At 41.4% G+C, this 24,353-nt stretch overlaps 1 long non-coding RNA gene across 1 annotated transcript in view; it reads left to right on the top strand.

Moving 5' to 3' along the window:
• Positions 1-24,353, top strand: part of LOC125445939 — a 296,276-nt gene that overhangs the window by 228,344 nt on the left and 43,579 nt on the right. Inside the window, exon 2 of the long non-coding RNA XR_007246348.1 lies at positions 5,515-5,599. This is a non-coding gene — a long non-coding RNA (uncharacterized LOC125445939). The remainder of the gene's footprint in view (positions 1-5,514; positions 5,600-24,353) is intronic.

Here is a 24,353-nt window from a genome sequence, read left to right as displayed (position 1 = left end):
GGGGAAGGAGGGTTAAACCAGGAAATGTTACCAATGCTGTGAAAATAAAAGAGAGACAAGAAAAGAAACTTGGCTAATGTAGAGCACAAAGGTACTGATCTCATTGCTAGTGAAAGCTAAATATCTAATCTAGATCAACTCTGTGCAATGCACCAGCTAAGATGTCACAAGGTCAAAATATATGAATGAAAACAATGGTAACTACCAAGGCCTTGAAAAATCAGCAAAGCGGTGCATTGTCAAGAGTGAAAGATACGGAATATTTTTTAATAGAAAGATATACTATTCAGTAATAAACACATGGGAGGAAATAAATTTTTTACACAAACTTACAATGCTACTGCTGATAGACAGGTGCCCCACTGCTTAACCTGAAAAAACACTTGTATTTTAGCGAACATCCCGGTTGAATGCTCAAAATGTTTGATGGACATTTGTGTGTGTTTGACAGGCGAGGGAGACTTGCAAATTTTGCATACATATACACAGATACACAAACATGCGCAAAAAATCCTTTCCAACCATCCCCCTCCAAGCCAAAAGGAGATGAAGAAGAAGAGGAGGAGTTTGAATTTAAATCCTACCTTGCTCTCCTGTAAGGCATCTCAAAGTGACTTACAACCGTCTTTCCTTCTCCTCCTCACAATAAACACCTTGTGAGGCAGGTGGAACTGTGAGTGTTTTGAGAGAACTTTGACTAGCCCAGGGTCACTCAGCAGGAATGTGGGAGTGGGGAAACAAATCCCATTCACCAGATAACAGTCTGCCACTCATGTGGAGGAGTGGGGAATCAAACCTGGGTCTCCAGATTAGAGTCCACCACTCTTAATCACACCACACTAGCTCTTTCTCTTATTCAAAGTGCATTAACCTGAACAATCTACAACCAGTTGTAAATTTGTTATTTCACAACACAAGTGCTTCAAGTATTACAGCATTGATTGGGGTACCTGACAGTGACTAGCTTATGTGTTGTACTTTAATATGTCACTACCTGGCAGTGACTAGCTTATGTGTTGTACTTTAATATGCAACTTATGCAACTTATCCCTGAAATCAGGCTCCATCCCTGAAGACTGGAAGATGGCCAATGTCACACCAATCTTTAAGAAAGGATCTAGGGGACCTGGAAATTACAGGGCCAGTCAGTTTGACATCTGTTCCTGGTGTAAATTAGTAGAATCTATCATTAAAGATAAAATTATAAAACATGTAGAAAGCAAGACCTGCTGAGAAAGAGTCAGCATGGCTTTTGCAGAGGCAAATCCTGTCTTGCCAAACTTACTAGAGTTCTTTGAGGGTGTAAACAGGCATGTGGGACAGGGTGAACCTATGGACATTGTCTACTCTGATTTCAAAGGTTTTGACAAAGTTCCTCACCAGAGACTGTTGAGAAACTCAGCAAATGAAGGAATAAGAGGGGAAGTCCTCCCATGGATTAAAAAAACTGGTTGAGAAACAAAGAGTGGGTGTAAATGGAAGTTCTCACACAATGGAGAGATGTCGGAGTGGTGTCCTCCCCATGATCCGCTTTTGGGACCAGTGCTCTTTAACCCATTCATAAATGACCTGGAAGTAGGGGTGGGCCATGGTGGCCAAGTTTGCAGATGATACCAAATTATGTAGGGTGGTGAGAACCACAAAGGATCATAAGAGCTCCAAGCCGACCTTGATAAATTAGGTGAGTGGCCTCAGAAATGGCAAATGCAGTTCAATGTAGCAAATGTGTATGATGCACATAGGGCAAAAATCCAAACTTCACATTACACACTACAGGGGTCAGTGCTATCAGTCACATGACCAGGTGGGATTTAGGCGCCTTAGTTGATAGTTCCATGGAATGTCAACTCAATGCATGGCAGCTGTGAAAAAGGCAAACTCTATGCTGGGGATCATTAGAAAAGGAATTGATAATAAAATGCAAAGATTGTCATGCCCTTATATAAAGCAGTGGTGCTACCCACTTGGAGTACTCAAACATCTCAAAAAGGATATTGAGGAGATAGAAAAAGTGCAGAGAAGGGCAACAAGGTTGATTGAGGGACTGGAGCACCTTCCCTATGAGGAGAGGCTGCAGCGTTTGGGACTCTTTAGTTTGGAGAGGAGGCGGCTGAGGGGGGATATGATTGAAGTCTACAAAATTATGCATGGGGTAGAAAATGTTGACAGAGAGAAATTTTTCTCTCTTTCTCACAATACTAGAACCAGGGGGCATTCATTGAAAATGCTGGGGGGAAGAATTAGGACTAATAAAAGGAAACACTTCTTCATGCAACGTGTGATTGGTGTTTGGAATATGCTGCCACAGGAGGTGGTGATGGCCACTAACCTGGATAGCTTTAAAAGGGGCTTGGACAGATTTATGGAGGAGAAGTCGATTTATGGCTACCAATCTTGATCCTCTTTGATCTGAGATTTCAAATGCCTTAACAGACCAGGTGATCGGGAGCAACAGCCGCAGAAGGCCATTGCGTTCACATCCTACATGTGAGCTCCCAAAGGCACCTGGTGGGCCACTGCGAGTAGCAGAGAGCTGGACTAGATGGACTTTGGTCTGATCCAGCTGGCTTGTTCTTATGTTCTTCTTATGTTCTTATGAGATAGCCAAGCTGAGTTTTAAGATGGGCATCATCCAACCCAAGTCTTTCCCTTTAATCCAGTGGCAGGTAAAATAATGTAAGCAGGCAAGTCAACAATACAGCTGAAGTTTTTTTTGTAAAAGACTTTTGGGTTCCTAACAATACATACCTTTGTACTGCAAGCCTTCTCAGGAAGAAAGTGGAAATACTGGCCCTTTCTGTACAAACCTTTTAAAACATTTTGAGGCAGGAAATAAAACATTTCCTCCACATTGTTCACCCCCCCCCCCTTGGTTCTAAAATGTTTTATTTCCAGACTCAAAATATTTTCAGTGAGTCCCATTTAAAAAAATGATTCTTTAGACTGAAATATTTTCAACATGGCTTCACTGCTGTCTGGTCTCTTTAAAATGTTTTCCACGCCTCTCTGCCGTCCCCAAACTTCCTCCTCAGTGCCATTTTCTGAGCTCACTTTCCATTGCCCCTTGCAGGTGTATTTCATCATTTCTGTGAGTCTTTGTTGTTTGGGAGGGGTGGGGGAGCTAATCTTGAAAACATTGATAATACAAAGTGTGGAGAATTGCAGCATGAAACTGTGAAGCATGGAAGCATCAATTCTTCAACTAAGTAAAAAAAAAGTGGGGGGGGGGACACATAATGGCAGCCATGAGCCATTTTGAGGATATGGGTGTGGACATACATCATGTTAAAGGGTGGGGAACTGAAACCATTTTCCAAATGTTTTAGGAAATTTGTGCGGAAAGGACCTTTGAGTATTAAAAAAAAGCAATGAGTTATACATAAGTGTATTTGTAAAACAAGCCTCCCTTCCAAGCTTCGCTGTAACAAGGTTCTTAGAGAAACTTCTGGAATTCTTCTTGATGGCATTTCCCTTCTGATTCAGAAGCTCCTAGTTGCCTGATTTTGAAAGTAAAATGGATGCATGAGGAATTTTCCATTGCGGCCCCAAAGAATAGGGAGGAGCCAAGGAAGGAAGAAGAGGAAACAGATGCACACAGAAACCCACTTGGGGTAAAACAGCCACAGCTTTATTGATTATAAAGCACCAGACCATTATAGTCACCGGAGCCCTAATGACAGCTACCAAAGCAGTGGATCCAGAAATTGGAGAAGTCACCTGTCAGCCTGTGGAACCAGTGGTGGGATTCAGCAGGTTCGCACCACTTCGGCAGAACCGGTTGTTAAAATGGTACTTGTATGCAATCAGTTGTCAAATTATTTGAATCCCACCACCGGAACTGGGTGTTAAATTATTTGAATCCCACCACTGAGTGGAACCCATCTTCAAACTGTTTGCTGTGGGTAAATGTGGGATGGCAAGTCACGTGGTCCCACATGGACACAAGCCTCCAAGTGTTTCCCTTGCCACCTGTGAGTGGAGCCAAACAACAGCTCTGGAGCTGGTCATGCTACTGCATGGCTCCACCGCTAAGGCCCCTTAAGAGAGTCCACACCAAGGCAAGGCAGGCATGCAGGTACAGCCTCCTCCCAAACGGATCCAGATTGGTGCTTAAAACTGCCCACAAGCTGTGACAAGAATGAAAAGACAAAATACACAACCTTGCCACAAAACATGAAAATGAGGGAGGGATGGCTGAAGCCAATTTGGCATAGGCCTGGGTAGCCCCATGGCCCTATAAGAAGAAGGGGCAGAATAGAAGAGAAAACCCCACCCCACAGGTACTCCTCTGGTCCATTTCCTGAGCTGATCCAGGAAGCCGGCAATTGGCCAACTGGCCAGATGCTGCCAGGAACCCACCCAGAAGGCTGTAGCTGCCAAGCCCACACTGCAGCCACAGCCAGGGGATAAAACCTCCCTCCTGGCCTTGCTGCAGCTGCAAAGTGGGGCACTGTGTGCATGTCTTGCTACACATCTCAGTTATTTTCGTTCATCTGCCTCTGCTTCTCAGTGTTAATTATGTGCATATGCACACTGATAAAAAACACTGCAAAAATCTGAATGCACTGGCAGTGCAACCAGGAATGTTGTCCGAGGCTGCTGACCTTTCAACTGCCTCTTGCTGTCTCTGCTTTCTGCCTCCACCTGGGGTGGCTGACATTCTGTCCTTCCCCTTCTCCAAGTGTCTTTAAACACCGTGTGACACTCTGCACATGTCTGTAGGTCTTTTCAAACATGACAGTAGGAAGAGGCATTAGCTGTGTAGATCCTGTGTGGGGAGTTGCTGATGCCTGTGCACTCTCATGGGCAACATACAACACCACACAAAAAGAATCTTGATGTGATCCTCGGCATGGTTACATTGCCACCGCTGATCTTATAATGAGGTGAAATGAAAGCCTCAGGTGGAATGTGTTTTTATTTGGGGCGGGGAGGGGTGGGGAGGAAATCACAGCCTTTGCTGCCACCCCTTCTTTGCACTTCCCAATATCACTACCTCCTCTCCTCTGTTATACTCCCTGCCATCCATTTGATCACATCCAGTTGCTTTTTGGCAGTGTTTTATCAGCGCGAGTGTGTGTTCATCTGCAACACAGAGGGAGGAATAAGAAACAAATAAAATGAAGCAAGTAAAAGCTGTTGCAAAACTGCTTATGCTCCCATTCTGTGGAATTCTGTGAAGAGAGACATTTTGGGGTGGAATTCTGTGAAGAGAGACATTTTGGAGCAACAAAGGAACCGAATGGGAAAAATCAGCTCACCTCTAAGTGCTTTTGGTTTAATTGGTGTTTCAGTTTTGCAAACAGTCTCAGGGTGGCTTTGTATGCTGCAGAAAGCGCTTGAATACAAATATATGCATGGTTCACACTCAAATCACTGAACACATGTACATGCCTGTATCCAGTAATTTACAAGTCTTTTAAAACCCACATGAAATCTGATACAGAATGTGAAATGTGTAAAAAGTGAGAGAGATTGATCATGAACTATAACAACTTTTAAAAACACTTTCAGATGACAACCAAAAGGAGACAAAGAGGTGTATTCTGTGTCTTTGAACCCTACTTACTGTGGATATCTCCAGGATTTGAGAGAAGCTGTAAGTATTTTTCCATTACACTATTTTATATATAGTATATTTTAAACATATTTATTTATATATATTCCAAATGAACTTGTTTTTCTATTCTTTTGAATGAAATTTTGTATTGAATGAATTATTTGAGTGGTGATGACATGACGTTTGCATTCTTCTAATTGACATCCTTTTAAGTCCACTGGCTTCAATGGACTTAGAAGGGTAAAGCTCAGCTAGGATGGCACTTGAATTCTTCTAGGAGGAAGCTAAGAATGATTTCCTGGGAGTAAGTCCCATTGACTAGACCTGAGTAGGATTTTGATCAGATGTGATGAAAATAGCACAGCATTTTGCCTGTCCCATGCCTGTCCATTCATCCAATATCTCTTCCTCCAGTACTTCTGACATCACAGTGGACAAAAAGTTATTGGTGTCTTTTTGAGAACTTAGTCCCTGAAAGCCATTCTCTTGTTCACTTGAATGAATGATTTAATCTCTTTCTGTGTCATGGAGAGCCATGGACAGCACTATGTTAGACAGTGCTAAACAGCAGCAGATATCCGTAGCAGAAAAGACAGGTAACTACTTGGTAAAGGGATGAACATTAGAACATGTAGGCGTTTTCTGCACGGACCATATATCCTGGGATAAGGAGGTGAAACATCCCAGTTCGGCCATGACTTTTGCATGGCTTCCGGGTCTAACTCAGGCCCGTCCCACAAGGTTTCCCTTATCCCGCAGCTTTCAAAAATGATAAAAATTCTTTTTTAAAAAAACTGCACTGCTCCCACTCCCATGCAAACACTGTGGGAGATGGACCGGTTTATTTTTCCTGCCTCGCTGCCTGCAGCTACGTCGGAAAAACAGGACAGTTCATGCATGCGTGGCAACACTGGCGAGAAAAATGAAACTAAACTGGTGGCCATGCGTAATCACCTGGAGTTCTTCCTTCCAGCCTGACTGGCTGCCATGTGAAGGAAGAAATTGAGATAGAAACATCCCGGTATGTACAATCCCGGTTTTCCCCCAGGATATTTTGTCCGTCCGGAAAACGCCATATAAACAGCTGTACTGGATCAGATGAAAAGTCCCTGTAGGTTAGCAGCCAGTTGCCTCCAGCAGGCAACCTTATGACCCTGGAACACTGGGCCCATCCTGTTATCGTCCAGCAACTTGTATTCCGATGGATGTTTGATAAGTTTTGATAAGCTTAACCTTCTATGAATTTTTTTAGTCCTTTTTAAAAGAAGAGTTGATTTTTATGCCCTGTTGTTTTCTGCCTTTGATGAGTCTCAAAGGAGCTTACAATCACCTTTCTTTCCCTCCCCACAACTGACACCTTGTGAGGTAGGGGGATTGAGAGGTCATCCAGCAGGTTTCCTGTGGAAGAGTGGGGAATCAACCCTGGTTCTCCAGATTGCAGTCTGCTGCTCTTAACACTTACACCACTCTGGCTCAAAAAAGCGTTCTCATGCAGATAACATCATAACATCTTGGTGGCTATAAAGTCCATGGAATAATTACAATGATAACTCCCATAATGCTAATACCTATTAATCTGTTCTGTTGTAGCATGCGCGCGCACACACACACACACACACACACACACACACACACACACACACACACACACATATACATACATACAAAGGGAAGATGAATGGGTAGTAGCTCTGCATCAGAATCAGCAAAGCTGTAAGTAGATATGGCCAAGCCAAAAGTGATAGAGCACCTTCATATGTTGGAAGGTGGCCTTCCAACTGTGAAAACATATATACAGCAAAGGAATAGAGACTCAGTAGGAACTGTGGGGTTGGCAGAAGGTGACTATAGTTCTTCCAGGAGGAAATCTCAATGTGGAATGCAACCCGGAGAGGTTTCCCTGGATGCTCCATCATAGGTACCTAACAGAGGCAGTCTTCTGGTAGTTATCACCTCATGAAGAAGAAGAAGAAGAGGAAGAGAAAGAGGAAGAGGAGGAGGAGGAGGAGGAGGAGTTACCATAGAAGAAGAAGAGTTTGGATTTATACCCTGCTTTTCTCAACCCTAAGGAGTCTCATAACAGCTTACAAATTCCTTCCCTTCCTCTCCCCACAAAGACACCTTGTGAAATAGGTGGGACTGAGAGAGTTCTGAGAGAACTGTGATTAGCCCAAGGTCACCCAGTAGGCTTCATGGGACCAGGGAAGCAAATCCAGTTCACCAGATAAAAGTCTGCCACACATGTTGAGAAGTGGGGAATCAAACATGGTTCTCCAGATTATTGTCCATCACTCCTAACCACTACACCATTGCAATACACATCTCCAACCATTCCTTTCGTAGACTTGTTTTCTTAGTAGTTTCTTTTCAGGAATGTAACCATGGCATTCAAGTGAGTTATATTGTATGTGATATGGCTGCCATTTTTCCTTTGACTTCCAGACAGCATCAGAAAGGCTTTGCTGGGAACCAGTAATTGAGGGCCATAGGTGATGCAGGATCAGCCTAGAGCACCTTGATCGATGAAGAAACAGCCTATAGCAACCCAGACACGTGTTTGTCCAGCTGCTGTTTAAAGACTGCCAGCTGATACGACTTTTGAGCAACTCTTTCTGTCAAATTTTTCCTAATATCCACACAGAATCTTTCTCCCCATAATTCATACCCATTATTGTGAATCCCATCCTCTGCAGCCAACAGGAACAGCTCCCTCTTCTCAGAGGCAGCCCTTCAAGAAAGCAATCTTGTCCCCTCTCAATCTCCTCTTCTCCAGACTAAACATTCCCAAATCCCTCAACCTTTTCTCATAGGACTTGATCCCCAGGCCCCTGGTCATTCTCAACACTGTCCTCCGCACCCTCTCCTTTTCAATCCAGATCTTTTCCATCACTTGAACTGGAGATGCCAGGCCCAAACCTGGTACCATATTTTAAAGCATTTGCTGTACTACAATGTGCAACAATCTGCACTTCGATTGTCCTTGAGGGAGGCAAACATTTCACTGCATATGCTCACTATGTCCATCTTCCTTCCACTTGCCCTTCTGTTCTGTCTCTTGTTTATTATATGGGCATCTCCCTCCCTTTTCCTCCTCCCACTTCTCCCATAGTGCCCCTAACTGCCGATCTTCAGGCTGAAAGCACCATGGGGACAGAGACCTCTTCTTCCATGCTTGCAAAAGGCCAAATATTTGGATTGCGTTGCCTTTATAATAACCCCTCAGAAGGCATCGAGTTCTCCTTCTATTTACATGAGTTTATTTCTGCCCACATTTCCTTCTGGACATGAGTTTGAACTATTTAATATTGCCAAATAAGCTCGCAATAAAGTGTTAATAGACTTGCCATTGGCATATGTTGTAATCTCCCCCCCAGTCCCCCCTTTCTACCCCCATTAATTGTTCTCTGTTTACTTTGATACTCAAGGATTGCTCTGTTTTACAAGCATATTTCCTAATTGTGTCACCTTGCACTGTAAGTATGTCAGAGGGGAAACATTTGCAAGTGATTAGCTATGGACCTTTGTGTTGCCAAATGTACGAGGTGCCTCGCCTTATAGGATATAATTGTGATCTTTTAATATGTGCCCATTGACCCAGGCTTGTTATTATCTATTATAGTTTATAATAATGTATCTCTTTATGATTAAATGATGAGGCCCGACAGAACACTATGATTAGCATTTCAGTTATTTATAGATTATGTCAGTGCGGTAATAAACATAAAATGCTGTTAATGTGTGGCTAATGAAATCTGGACATGAACAAGTTTATGAATTGATATAATTCATTTGAGTGTTCTAACTGGAGCTGCTAGTTCTTCTCATAATTCAAAAGCTTAGCAGGGTTCACCGATTAGGCGGTAGTCTAATTTGCAACGAAAAGTCAATGGGTTTCCATCGTCTTGGGCTATCATACACAGCATGGCTGATTGCATAAGGACTATACAAAGTAATTCTCATAAATATATTTATTAAGCTTAATATGTTTTGTGGGGGCAGGGAGCGGGAAAGGACCGAGGTGGAATCTGCTTAGAGCACAACATAGGGAGAGACAGAATTGCTGTACGCTAGAAGCTAGTAAAATCAACCCAGAAAGGATCAATGATATTACAGGGTTTTTTAAAAAAATGATTCAGTATCAAACATAAAAAAGGCTGTAAAATAGATTGGTAGTGATTTGTTGAGCAGTTTTAATTTGGGATACTACACGCACACACATGCTACTTTCTGAAGTTCAGAAAAACCTTTCTAGGACTGCTACAGTGGTTTTTTTTTGGGGGGGGGATGTCTGTTTTTGTTTATTATTACAATCTCCGTATAGTCTATTATAAGATATCACCTTGCCAGGTACTATATTCAAGAAGGATGAATGGGTGCCCTTTCCTTGCTATGCTTAACTTTGCACTTGATTTTTCCCCTTAGGAGTATTAATGTATCTGGCCAGCTCACTGATTCTACTCTGTATAGTTATAAACTATAATATTACATGTCACATATTGGTTAGGACTGTAGTTATCCATATCCTAACCAGACCTGGTACATTTTTCAGGAACAGGTGGGCAGTCTTAGTTAGAAAAGTACAACATACTTGCTCAGTTGACCACCCAAAGTCAGAAGACCAGGCTCCTAGCATTTATACTCAAGGCCTGGCCAATCCAGAGTGTTAATACTGTCTGCCAATCAGAAGTGCTTAATGCTGCACATTTGGGTTCTTTCCGCATCTAAATAAAGCTGTGCAGTCTGAGCTCATAGCCACCTTGGTTCCAGCAATTTCAGGCTCTGAGATGTCCAGTACAAGCTCCAGAATCTCTGGCAGTAGGTCAAGCATACACCCCTCCTCTTCTAAGACGCTCATTGCAGTATTTTGTGTGGTATTAAAAAGTATCCATTGCCAGTAGAAATAATCTTTAAATGGATACCACTTCCCAGTATTTCTGAGTCAGAGTTTTTAAAAATATGCAACCAGACAAAAATTCTGCAGTTCTAATAAAAATAAAATCAAAGTTCCAAAAGTACTTAAAAGACAGTGGACAGGTCCGGCTACCAAATCTCAAAAAGGATATTGCGGAGCTGGAAAAAGTGCAGAAGATGGTAACCAAAATGATTAAGGTGTTGGCATGCCATTTGTATGAGGAAAGACGAAAGAGTCTGGGACTTTTCAGTTCAGACACAAGATAACTGAGGGCCTTTCTCCACTTACCTTAAGCCCGGCGCTACTCTCCTCAAGTAGCGCAGGGTCCACCGGCACTCCCAGTTACAGGGGCGGTGACAGTGCAGCCGCCCCGACGCTGCCAATGTCGCGCCCCCTCAGTGTGCGGCATCCCTGGTGCTCTTGTAAACGGCGCCTTTTTATGACCCCGCACAGATCGTGTGGTCATGGGGACGCCTGGGCGCGCGGCATAGGGGGGATCATGGTGAGTGGGGAAACGCCCTGAGAGAAATATGATTTTTGGTTTGTAAAGTTACACATGGGGCAGAGAAAGTGGATAGAGAGAGCAATCCCATAGCACCAGCAGAGCTTGGGGCCACTCAGGAAGATGGTTGCTTTCAGCACTGGGGGCTAGGGATTCACAGCATCCCACTCTTAGGGATGCTTTTATACAGAAACAAATTGGAATTGCCAAAAAAGCTACAAAATAGTTAGAAAACTTGTAGGATTTCTCAGGTGTTTTTGAACAAAAACAAAAAAGTGGACAATACAAAAAATAAAAAAGTTCGACAATACAAAAAAGTGGACATTTTTCAGAAATATAGTCTATGGAACAATGATCTCTGAGTCAAAGCAACTTTGTCATAGCACATAAGATTGTATGTATAAGATGAAGGATTGTGGTATCTCTCTGTGTGTCTGTGTGGGGGGGGGGTTAAAGTTTGTACAAGCCCCCCCCCCCAAATAATCCTTGGGCACTGTGTGAGTCCAACCTACCTCATAGAATTTTTATGAGGGTAAAATGGAGAAAGAGAGTTAGTTATGTACGCAGGTCTAAGCTCCCTGTAAGGAAAGACAGGTTACAATGTGATAATTAAGCAACAGGAGGAAATAGAGGGAAGAAGAAAAAACCCACAACATTAAAAATTCAGAGTAAAAAATGTGTGTAGGATCACGTGGTTGTGTGTATCTTGTCTCTTAAAAGGTTTAAGACTGTGTCTAAATCAGCATCTTCTGGATTTCTTAAGTTACAAGGGAGAAAATGATTCCACTCCAAGAAAAATGAAGGTCACACTTAAGATTCCAGAAAGAGCGTACAGCGAAGTACTTAGCATTCTGCTCTATGTTTTTTTACTCTGCCCCAACATTGGACCCTTCTATGGCCTTGAACTTTAATCTTCCCGATTACGTTTTCTCTGTTGCTTCACAGTATCATTGCACTACACCCATCCCTTCCTTGCTGAACATAAATCTTCTCTTTCCTTGTCTGTGCAATCAACAAGGTTCCTGGAATTAACATGCACAACATCCCACTAACGTGTTTCCTTGTTTCTGTTCAAAGATCTGCTGCAAAATCAAAACATTATGCATTTGAATTACTTATAAGCCTATTTTGTTGATAACTCTGGAGTGCAGTCTTCTTGTCCTTTGCTTCACACGCTTGAAGTTTCAAACCTCTTTCTTATGAGGCAAGAACTTGGAGTCAGCCAGTGAGGTAGATAGGCTGTAGACTAAAGACACATAAAACAGTACTTCTTTATGAAATGAATAATTAACTTAATGGAATTCATTGCCCCATAATGGTAGCGATGGCTGCAAGCTCAGGCCCTGTTCACATATTCAAAGTGTATAAAATGACTAGTAATAGAAGGGGGAATGGGATTGCTGTGGCAAGTTTTGCCTCTGACCTATGCACATACACTTGACTATAAGGTCTGAAAAGAACCTTTGTGCATACAAAGATATGGATATAAAATTATCTTCTGGTGAGTGGAATGTTCCATAGGAGAAACCATATGGCCTGCAGGAACTTGGGAGTCAGGACCCAAATCAAGCTGGACATAGATAAGGACCCAGGTCAAGCTGGACATGACATACATATTTTCTGTACCCAGTTTTTGCCCTGACCTTGCAGCTCTCTTTTCTAGCTCCAGCTCAGAATAGTTTGAGAATAGTTTCTACTGTAAGCACAAAAGTGTCCATTCTGGCAACTCAGTGAGTTGGATCTTAAGAAGTGTGAGTGCAAAGGATATGAAGAAGCAAATTTTCCCTCCAGGTTTCTGCTTCCACAACAACCCTTTTTGAATGATACAGGGGGATGGAGATCTGAAAGGCTGTGATGCTGCAGTGGATTAAGGGGGGTGGGGCATTGAGGAGGAAGAATAAGTGAAATTTTGGTCATGATCAGGGAGCTGAGTTTGGATGGGCAGTTTGGCTGTCCATGAGGAGCTTGACACTGTTCATTAGCAGGTGTGGGGTTTTTTTTGGCATATTAAAACAGCACTGTCTAATGCAACCAGTAGCATTTCACACATTTGTGTTTTCAGACAGACTAGTGGGAGCCAGCATGGTGTAGTGGTTATGAGCAGGTGGACTCTAATCTGGAGAACCAGGTGTGATTCCCCACTACCCTATATGAGCAGTGGACTGTAATCTGGTGAACCATGTTTGTTTCCCCACTACTACACATGAAGGCTTCTGGCTGACCGTGGGCTAGTCACAGTTTTCTCAGAATTCTCTGTGCCCCACCTACCTCACAAGGTGTCTGTTGTGGGGAGGGGAAGAGAAGGTGATTGAGGCTCCTTATGATTTGAGATTTCTAATGATTGAGAAAAGCGAGGTACACATTCAAACGGATCTTTTTCTCTTCTGGGGGTCCTCATGTGTTCCTCTTTCACAAGCTGTTGTCATTGCTTGCAGCTCAGCAGGCAGATGTATAAATAAATATTGAGCAAATTAATCAGTCAGCTAACAAGTATAAATAAATATCTGTGTTTTTAAAAAATCATACTACTACATGTAAATGTTTGTTATTGGCAAGGTTACTTCGTGTATGCATGTTGTTGTATAACCTGATGGGAGTCAGAATAACCCACAGCCATGCTATTTAATTACCTGATTTTACCTTCTATGACACTGAGAAAGAATTGATTACATGTATTATGTAAAATGCAGAGGCCACTTTCAAGGAGAAGGACATGAAACTAAAACATGATGGCTACTGCATGGTCACGCTGTTGCTGCACAATCACTTGAGGAAAGAGCAGTGAGGTGAACAGGTCTAGACTTCACTCACAAGAGATCATCGTTCTCATATAAAGTGTTTTCACTTGCCAAACTTATTTACAGTGAATTTTGTGGCATCGCTGGGTAAAATCACCCTTCTTAGCTTTACTCTCAGGTGTACGTCCACTGGTGCGTACAGTCTACTTTTTCCATTAGAAAAATAAATAATTTTTCAACATTAATAGTTATATGTAAATGGCAAAAAGTAGCAACAAAAAAAGAAATGCAAAAATATGATAATAACATACGAAAGCAACGTGAAATGAAAACAGTCAAATTGGCTTATCCCTACTGCAAAGTGAGGTAGAACTCGTCAGCAAAATAGTGGGGCTGATATGAAGTAAACATTTAAAAAATTGCTGTTGTTGAGTGCAATGGCTAATTCTTCAGTGTCCTTTGGATTGGAATATCTCATAGTTCACAACTAAAGGTTGAGAAGATAAATCTGTTTTCTCTTTCTGTGAGTTTGATCGAACGACTATTGAGTGTAAGAAAGCGATTTTGCCACCCAACGTGAATGGTTGAAACCCTGATGAAACGTTCAAGGAAGTAGTTTATCAGCATTTGTTTAGCTCTGGAAAAATAAAATATGTGAGCTACATTTGAATGGGACACTAAATCCACGGGAACCGTGTGCTCCATCAATCCGACAAAGCTAGAATGCTTACTGCAGATAATATATAAAAGATGTATTGTATTGTGGCAATATCTGCATGTTGCTTAGCAGTAGGTGGTCCGGTATTTTTTCAGATACATTATTGATTCAGTATAGCAAAGCCCTTCATTCAGCTCGTCTGCAATTTGGTCTCTGTTGTGCTGTAACATCCAATATAAAACATCCCTCCTATATAAAACTTGCTGTCAGAAAATGTAATGGGGGCCACTAGCTTAGATTTCTTTTCAAAAGGTCATTAGACAAATTAGCAGAAGATAACAACTAGTGGCCATGGTAGCGAAGGTCAGAGGCCATACTGAATTATCAGCTACTGATAGCCAAAAGCAGGAGCTGGTTCTTCATGTTTTTTGGGCTTTTCTGTTTGATGGCTGTGGCAAAAGGCAATACTAGAGTAGATGGACCCTTGGTATGATGTAGAAGACCTGTTCTTACTTTCCTCATCGTTCAACTCTTGCCTTATGCTTCCAACATTACATTTCTGTTTCCCAAAATTATTCAAGCCACTGGAAGAGGATTGAAGGTTAACTATATGGATAATAGCAAGTTCAGGTAGAAATCTATTTTATTGTGACTCACCCTGAGACTGTGGTAAAGGACAGGTAATAAATTCGAATAGAATAGAATCTGCTTGGTATGTAGAAGGTCCCAGTTTTAGTCCCTGGTATCTGTTATGAAAGACCCCTACTTAAAGGCAATTACTGTGTAGGTAAGGACATATATGCATAGAAGAGGGCTTCTAAGGCAATGATATTTTTTAAAATCCTGGAAGTAATAAAATGGATTTTGTTTTCATTGTATTGGCTGTAGCAGTCTGGTTAACATGAGGGTTGGTCGAGGAATACTTTTTCACAGCCTGTCTGTTAGCCTTGGGGTGACATTCAGTATACTTCCACTCAGCCTGTCTGTGAATTTCGGGGTGACAGTCCACATACTTCATCACAGCCTCTCTATGAATTTCGGGGTGACATTCAGCATTCAGTAGACCTGTCCGTGCATTTTGAATGTTGGCATGAAATTGCTCTCTTTCACCTGGTGGGCTCCAAAAGACGTCATTTGGAAGCAGCCGTTGTATTTTCGGGATGCAGAAAGGAATTGTTCTGCAATTGGATGCTGATGAGTGAGAAGGCTGTGAAGAGGTTCAGGGTAGGGTTGAAGGGCAGGGAGCTGGACTGTACCGCCACTGCAGCACATTCCTGGGGACTCATCCTGCCACTTCAGAGCACGACACCAAGCACAGGGTGATCGGAGGCCGAGAGCAATAAACTTGTCTCCACAGTAAGCAGTTGTTAAGTGGTGTTGTTAACATGAGGATGGGTGGAGGAGTACTTTTTCACAGCCTGTCTGTTAACTTCGGGGTGACATTCAGTATACCTTTTTGCAGCCTGTTTGTGAACTTTGGGGTGACATGCAGCATATTCCCTCACAGCCTGTCTGTGGACTGATGGGTTTGTTTTCAAATAGGTTCACGTGTGTAGTGGAGGGCGGTAATAGAGTGCAGTTTGTGAAGGACATGAAGCTGGTGATGTTGAACTGTCACCCTTAGAATGTTCATGCAGCATGTCTGTGGACTGAGCGGTTGGTTTGCCCTTAGAATGTTCGCGCAGATGGCTAGAGATGAGCAGTGAAAACAGTAAACAGGTAATAAATTGAGTGAAAGTGAATATTTTGGGAAATCCTTTCTTAGTGAGCACCTGGAGTATGCAAAAAACAGGTGTGCCAAATTTCATGTGTGTGGCTTCAGTGGTTTTTGAGTTCTGTTGATGAGTCAGTCAGTCAGTCAGTCAGTCAGTCAGTCAGTGGTATTTTGCGTTTATATATATAGATTGCAGGTGTGTGGCCTTAAAAACTCAATTCAAGGGCCAGGGTCACCAGTTCAGGGGCAAGATATGCATGTAGTGGGGAACTGAAACCAGTTTTCCAATCTGCCCAAACAAGTGATCCATACACCAGTTCAAACAGTTCAGCTTTCCTTCCTCATGGGGCTTTTCACCCTGGGGGAATCCAGCATTCCACTGAAGGGCATACTTGTATTTGGGTTGGACAATGAAATGAATATTTGGTGAAATTGTTGGGAACTTTACCAGGTAGTGTGGATTTCATATCAAATAATAGATTTATGCGTGTATTCACTAGCTGAACATTGAGAAAGTCATTGCTTCTGGGTGATTTTCACTTCTTAACTGTAAAAAAAAAGGTCTTTGTGGCCTGTGCCCTGATATATAGTTTTATCCTTCTGAGTGTATTTTATGTATGGTTTTAAGTTGTAAACCGCCCAGGGCCCTTAGGGGGTGGGCGGTATAGCAAATATGAAAATAAATAAATAAAATTGGAATAGTCATAAATGGTGTCACACATAGAGGCATTCACATGTAGGATGACATGTATCAGGACTGCAGCTATTTTGGATGGGAGTGGGGTTGAAGAAATGTTCTCGTTCGCTTTCAGTTTGTTGGAAACATTCTTTTGAGCTATACTTGAAGATTTAAGCAGGATCATTTCTAAAATTATTTCTGGAATTGCAGCATTCTGGAATTGCAGAGCCCTTCGGAATTGCAGAGCCCTTCGGGGGTGGGCGGTTTATAAATTTGATAAATAAATAAATAAATAAATAAATAAATAAATAAATAAATAAATAAATAAATAAATAAATAAATTCTGTTTACTTCATGATTGTACAGGGGCACATTGCTAAAACACTAGCCTTTCCATACACACCTTTTAAAATGTTTCCAGGCAGAAAATGCAACGTTTCCTTTGGGGAGTTCCACATTGTTTTTTTCCTCTTAGGTTTTGGAAACATTTTGTTTCTCTGAAATCCCTTTTACAACTGTCCACCACTTGCTGCTGCTTTCTGATTTGCTCAGTTTTCCTCTGCCAGAAAGGCTTTCTGCCATTTCCCTCACTTAGCTACAGTAATCCCATTCAGTATTGCCTGCCTATAAAATAAATGTTGCAATCAATTTGCCTTCCACCCTTTTAAAAAATAATTTCTTAGTGGGATTGCTGATTTGTAGATTCTATGGAATTACACCTCCAATATCCAATCAAAAATCAGCATGTCTTCAAATTTACAGATCGTTGAAGCACTGAATTTACACATGCATAAGAAAAAATAAATTAGAAATTAAATTAAAATTAATTTTTTAAAAAATGGTTGACATTGCTAAACAGGAACTGGAAAACATTTTCTGTATGAATGAGCTGAAACATATATTGATGAAATAAAAAATCTGCAGAACTTTTTAAAAGACAGCATGCGGACAAAAATCAATTGAAAAACATAAAATTGAAAACATTCTATAAACGCTTTAATTGCTTTGTATGGAAAGAGTCTCAAAGCGGCTTACAAACTCCATTCCCTTTCAGTTCTCACAACAAACTTTTTGTGAGGTAGATGGGGCTGAGAGAATTGGAAAGAACTGTGACTGGTCCAAGATCACCCAGTGGGCTTCATGTGTAAGAGCAGGGAAACAAATCCAGTTCATCAGATAAAAGTCTTCCACTTGTGTGGAGGAGTAGGGAATCAAACCTGGTTCTCTAGATTAGAGTCCACTCCTCTTAACCACTACCCCATGCTGGCTCTGAAAACTGCAGCAAAATTAAAGAAAAAAAAACACGGGACAATGGAGGACTCTAATGTAGTGGTTCCAGTTTGGAAACATATGACTATTTGACATTAGAGAAGCAAGGCATACAAAGAAAGAGGTGGAAGAAGTGAACTAGTCCCACATGTTTTCTCATCGTGTTTGCTGACTCTATTTGCATGTGTACATAGGCTCCATCCCTGTGACCAGGAACTATGGCCAGGAACAAATGTGTCTGTAAGCTGTGAATGAGTATAGGAAGGGCAGGGCCAAGAGTGAGATCAAAGCTAGAATACCTGCTCCCATAGCCCCCTTATGCATGCTGACTCTGTTACAGCAAAATATCATCTTTACAGTGTTTAGTTAATTCAGAATTCCAAAGTCCAGGGAGAAATCTAAGTGAGAATTCTTGAAATATTCCTAGATGGCAGCTATTCTAGTATAATGAGTAAGAGAGTGACAGGAAGGCTATGACTCAGAGTTCACCTCTGCTGCAAAACTGGTAGGTGGCCTTCGGCAAACCACTGTTCTCTCACTCCTTCTCCTATGTGCAATCCAGGCCTAATAATACCATCTTCCCTTACAGAGTTGTAAGGGTTACTGAACAAAGGTGTATGAAACCCTTTGAAAACTCCAGTGTGTTATATAGATGCTAATATTAGTAAAGCACTTGCGCAGAGGAAACTGCTATGAAATTAATAATACTAAAGTGTTTGCCTCGAAGTTGGCAAGATCCAGTTTTATGTCTCTATGTGCAACACAGTTCCTTCAGCCCAGCGTGCTTGCAGCTCTACTATTAATCCTTGAACTGTGGTGCCCGGAACTGAATGCATCACTCCTAATTGTAATTAATTAATTTAAATCTATGCAAATTGAAATTGCCTAGCACTGAGGATGAGATAAAAGAAAATCGGCCATGTGGCAATTTGAGATGCAGCATTCTTGATGATGTAATTGGAGATGCGGGCTCAGGAGCAACAACAGGCAAGCCAAGGAAAGAAATAGCCAAAATGACAGAGAAGTGTTAATTCAGGGAGTTTGTGAACAGCCGTTCAGCATTTCTGCACCATTGCCAGGATGTGTGGTTTCAGAAGAGAAGGCCGACACCAGTACAGAAGGACTTGAGAACCCTGGGAAACAGGCAGATGATGGTTGGATGAGGAGCTGAGGTACGATTATCTGCACCTGTGTAGCTATGTGGATGTAAGCCACAAGTTTTTTTAAAAGGAAAATGGAGGCAAATAAAGTGCCTCCTACCTGGCCGTTTGTGAGTGAGTGGCTGCAACCTGGAATTTTTGAAAAGACGCGCTAATAGTGCAATTCTTTAAAAAAACGATTTGGGGGAAATAACATGGGCAGACTTGTTTTAGGGGTGGTATCTGTGCACAGTTCTCCCCCAAAAACATTTTAAAAACTGTCCTACGCCCGTGTTTATTGGCCTATGTGGAATGGTCCTAAGTTCCTTCTTATAAATGACTTTGCTTACAGATTTCCCTGTCTGAGCCTGCTGGTGTCTTAGGCATCACAATCTAAGCAACAGCACAGTTGTGCAGTTCCTAGAGAACCAGGTCTTGTAATCCTTTTCCTCATAAAAGAGCCATTTGTATGTTCCCTGCCACAAATCCACAAAAACTTTGAGTGGGGCTTGCTTCTTCTTTGTGAATGCCTGTCCATTCACCCATGTCATCATTCACCAAAGTTCCAATAGTTCTGATAGTTTAGCATGCTAATTTTCTGAATTAAACCTAGATATACAGAGGTTTACTGGCCCTTTAAAAGGGCTGCCATTCCATCTCTGAGTGAGCCATTTGTCTTGGCATTGCCTTACTAAAAGGATAAAAATCCAAAACAGTGACTCATGCAGAGCCATGATGGGCTGCCTCTTATGAAGGCCAATCGTTTTGCACTCTCTTGATTGACCGTGAACAATCCAATCACATGCAATGTATTAATATAATTACCTGCCCTCCGTACCAGAAGCTGATTGGAAAGAATCAACACCAGAACAGAAAATCAGCCAGAGAGACTGAGTGGCCCACCCTGTGGGAGGGTGCTATAGATTTTCATTATTTAATTGCATGTATTTCTCACAAAGCAATAGAATGGCTTGGTGTGCAGTTTGGGAATTATTGATCTAAATGCATGGTTACAGTAGCTAGACTATATGAGAATTAAAAAAGAGAGTTCCAATTTCATCATCATTTGTCATGATCATTGAAAAAAACTAATTGTATTTAGTCATTTTATTCACTCCGTTTTGACTCTCTGAATCCCTGTCACTCTATTTAACCTTCTGCTGGTTTGCAAATATCTGTGGCCACGTTACAAGCTCCTTCTCCATCACGGCTCTTCTCCATCCTACTCTAATTAAATTAACTCCCCCAAAATGCACCATATTGCATAGAAGAGAAGTAAGGTGGGGGGGGGGGAGGGGAGAGAAGTTATCCCATTTTTTAAATACAAGACTGATTTTTATTATATTATTGGAGAAATAAGATTGCGCTTGCTGGCTCAATAAATCACCCATGAAGCCTTCTTCTCTCTCCTCCCCTCCCCTAGATTAAAATTTTATTTAAATAAAAGTGTTATGTTTGTATTTGAACTGACAGCTAAATCTGATAATTAGAGTGCATGAAGTTAGCTTTGATTGGCATTGTAATTGGATTGTCATTGGGCTGAAAACCTATTATCTTTGGATCATGCCCCATGAAATCTGTTGAAGTAACTTTGCTGCCAGTCATTAAAGCCACCATCTTGGCTTACAAATGAGGTTTGAAAGGCTTATTTTTTAACCACTGGGAATGTAATTTCAACTGCCGCAATTGCACTCCCATTAATTAAAATTATATTAAAATGATGGTTTGTTTTCTAAATATTTTTTCCATATTTTATCAGACATCCTCATTATGAAATGCTTCAAAAAATTACACGGTGCTGGTAGTAACATTCTATTTGGAGATAATCCGTCTGAAGAATACATGCCCCTCATCACTGGCAGGAGGGCAGAGATTAGTCTATATATGTGGATCATTAAAGGATACACTGTTGCCACTTGGTTTGATTAGCAAGTTTCCAGAGCAAAAAAACGAAATTAAATAAAATATATTCTTTATATATGCTCCTGTTTTTGCTGGAAATTACAAGCCAGTCCAATGATAAAGAAAGAGGGTTAAAGCCCATTTCTGAAACTGGACATAGACTATTAAACTCTTAATCATTCTTTATACTTTTAAAAAGGACTATTAGGTACATTAGAACATTGTGGATCACTTTAAAACACAGGGCTCATAATAATTCTTTTTACTGGGGATGCTTGTGAAATGTTTCTCATCTGAATTCCTTTCCCAATTTTTGCATTTTGAATTCCCAATTTTTGTTCCAAAATGGAACAGAAGCATTAAGAATTACCACACACACCACAGTTTCCCATAAACCACTGTATAGGTGCTATTTGCCATGGGAACCTTTATCTCCTACATTTCTTGTTCCTTCTCTATATATTGATGCACATGTTAGCATTAATAAAACACTCCAGAAGGAGAGAGAGAAAGCAAGATTCTTTTCGTGTGGTGTTTTACCAATGTGCAGAATTGGCAGCACAGGTACACATGAGTGCAACACCACACCAAAGAATCCAGATGCAACCATATCTATGCTTAACTTATGTGTTTTGCCAATAAAGACGTACAAATTGGTGGCACAGTAGTAGTAGACTTTATTTACAGTCAATGACCAAATATAATTGGTGGCACAGAGGGAGAAAGATGAAAGTGACTTGAAACTTAAAGCTGCGGCAAATTGCATATGCTCTAGTTCCTGAAGTCATTTTAATAATTCTCTTAGTTCAACTGGAACTGAAAAAAGAATGGAACACAAGATGCAGAACTAGCCACTGACTGCCAGTCTCCCTGTACTTGCCCTGTGTCTGAATGCAGTAGTCAAGAGGGAGAACAAAATGAATGAGAATCCAGATAAGATGGAGGAGATGCTGGCTGGAAAGAGCCACTGCTTTTGATGTGATTGTTCTGCCTACCATTAATGGTATAGACAGGTACAAAAAAGTGACCATAATTGACATAGCAGTACCCGGTGACAGCAGGGTCATTGAAAAAGAACACGAGAAGGTCACTAGATACTACGATTTGAAAATTGAACTTCAGCATCTATGGCACAAACCAGCTGAGGTCATCCCAGTGGTCATAGACACACTGGGCACCATCCCGAAAACACTAGGGCAGCACTTGAAACATCTTCAAATTGACAAAATTAACATCTGTCAGATTCAGAAGGCAGCCCTACTGGGACCCGCATGAATACTAGGTCAATACATTACAACTTCCTAGGCCTCTGGGTGAGGCTCGAATTGAAATGGAAGGCCAACAACTAGCTAAAGATCTGGCAGCTGTGAAATCTACAATAATAATAATAATAATAATAATAATAATAATAATAATAATAATAATAATAACAACAACAACAGAGAAGGAAGAGGAGGAAGAAACAACAATCATCACACCTCCAAAGGAGCCAACCCAAACAACCCAAAGTTCCCAATTGACAAAAAAGCAAGAAGAACTGATGCAGAAGATCCTAGAACACATGAGCAATACAAACGAACGTACAAGATTGCCACCATTGAAGATTGTTCCAAGGAAGGATCTGCTCAATTCACTGAAGGATGCAAACAAGGTCATTGCTGGAATCCAAACAATGTCACTGCATGAAACAAACCAGCTTATGTACAGCACTGCAGTAGTGATTACTAAAGAGCTAGGGGTAAAGATTCATCACCCAGAAAGAAGGCCGGGTGTAAATAGGTACTTCCAAAGTGGAAAAAATCAGACTGGGAAGAAAAACTCAGCAAACTACGCATCGGATGCCAGCAAACTGAAAAGCATGAAGGAGAAGAAGTTGAAAAATGACAAAAATCAAAGCAGGACCTAGTGCTTAAGACGTACTCACCTGGACAAGAGGAAACTCAATGAGGCAATAGAGGTGGTCAAACAACAGATGGTGGCAGTTTCAAAGAAGATTGCAAGATTCGAAGCAAGGGTTGCCTCAATTCAAGCAGAATCAACTTTTCTACTCCTAAATCCAGAAACGAGATTCTACCAGAATGTAAGTGGAGATGTGAAAATCTAAACACAGAGAGAGCCAGACAGAGAACAAACGCATTGAGTTCTTGGAGAAACATTTTGGGACAAGCCTGACCAAAGAAGAACTACAAACTAAAATGCAAGTTGGGCCAAAGCTGTGGGAGGCTGAACTGAGCAGCAAATAAACATTGGACAACCCTGGTAATAACAACTCAAAATGGTTGGGGAAACGAGCAAGCAAAAGGTGAAGAACTGGACTGCCCCATAAGCAGTGATGAACTACATGGATTCTGGGCTTGGAAGAAACTGACCAACTTGCATGAAAGAATTGCCCAACATGTTGAATCAGGGCATGTGCTGCAAACAGGCCAAATTGAAGAATGGGATGACAACAGGGAAAACGCTGGGATAATGAGAAAGCACTGGCGGAGCAATTCCTGAAGTAAATTGGCAGGCCAATCACTTGCCCTACCAACAACCTTTTTAAGCTTTTTACTGGCATGCATATTAGCTGATGCAATACAAGACCACCTGGAAGGAAAGAAACTTGCTGCCCCCAGAACAAAAAAAGGGAACAAAACGAAACAGTAGGGGGGGAACAAAAGATCAACTGCTCATAGATAAAATGATCCTCTTGAAAGAATTCGCAAAAGAAGGAAAACCAATCCTGCATGAAGCTTGGATTGATTATGGTGAGCATTTGATTCACTGCCACACAGTTGGATACTTCATTGCCTGGAGATAATTGGAGTCAGTGAAAACATCAAGAAATTGGTCAAGAATGCAATGCACACTTGGAAAACAGAATTAATAATCAATGGAGCAGGAATAGGGGAAATCAATATCCAAAGGGGAATATTCCAAGGAGACTCCCTGTCCCCACTACTCTTCATCATTGCTATGATTCCGCTCTCTTGGCACCTGAAGAAAACAGGTCAAGGATATCAGACAGCAAGAAACTCACCAAAAATTTCTACACCTTCTATACATGGATGACCTAAAAGCTCCATGGAAAATCAAAAGCAGAGATTGAGTCACTACTGAACACAGTGAGAGTCTTTAGCACTGATACATTGCAATGGATTTTGGACTTGACAAGTGTGCAACTTTGGAACTCAGTAAAGGTAAACTTGCAACATGCGAAGGTGTGAATATGCCAAATGACATAGAAATAAAGAGCTTACCAGCAGAATGAAAGCTACAAATATTTGGGGATACTCGT

The sequence above is a fragment of the Sphaerodactylus townsendi genome, linkage group LG01 (assembly GCF_021028975.2).
Source record: "Sphaerodactylus townsendi isolate TG3544 linkage group LG01, MPM_Stown_v2.3, whole genome shotgun sequence".
NCBI classification, from domain to species: domain Eukaryota; kingdom Metazoa; phylum Chordata; class Lepidosauria; order Squamata; family Sphaerodactylidae; genus Sphaerodactylus; species Sphaerodactylus townsendi.
The sequence above is the reverse complement of the archived record's forward strand: the minus strand, read 5'-3'. Positions and strand labels throughout refer to the sequence as shown.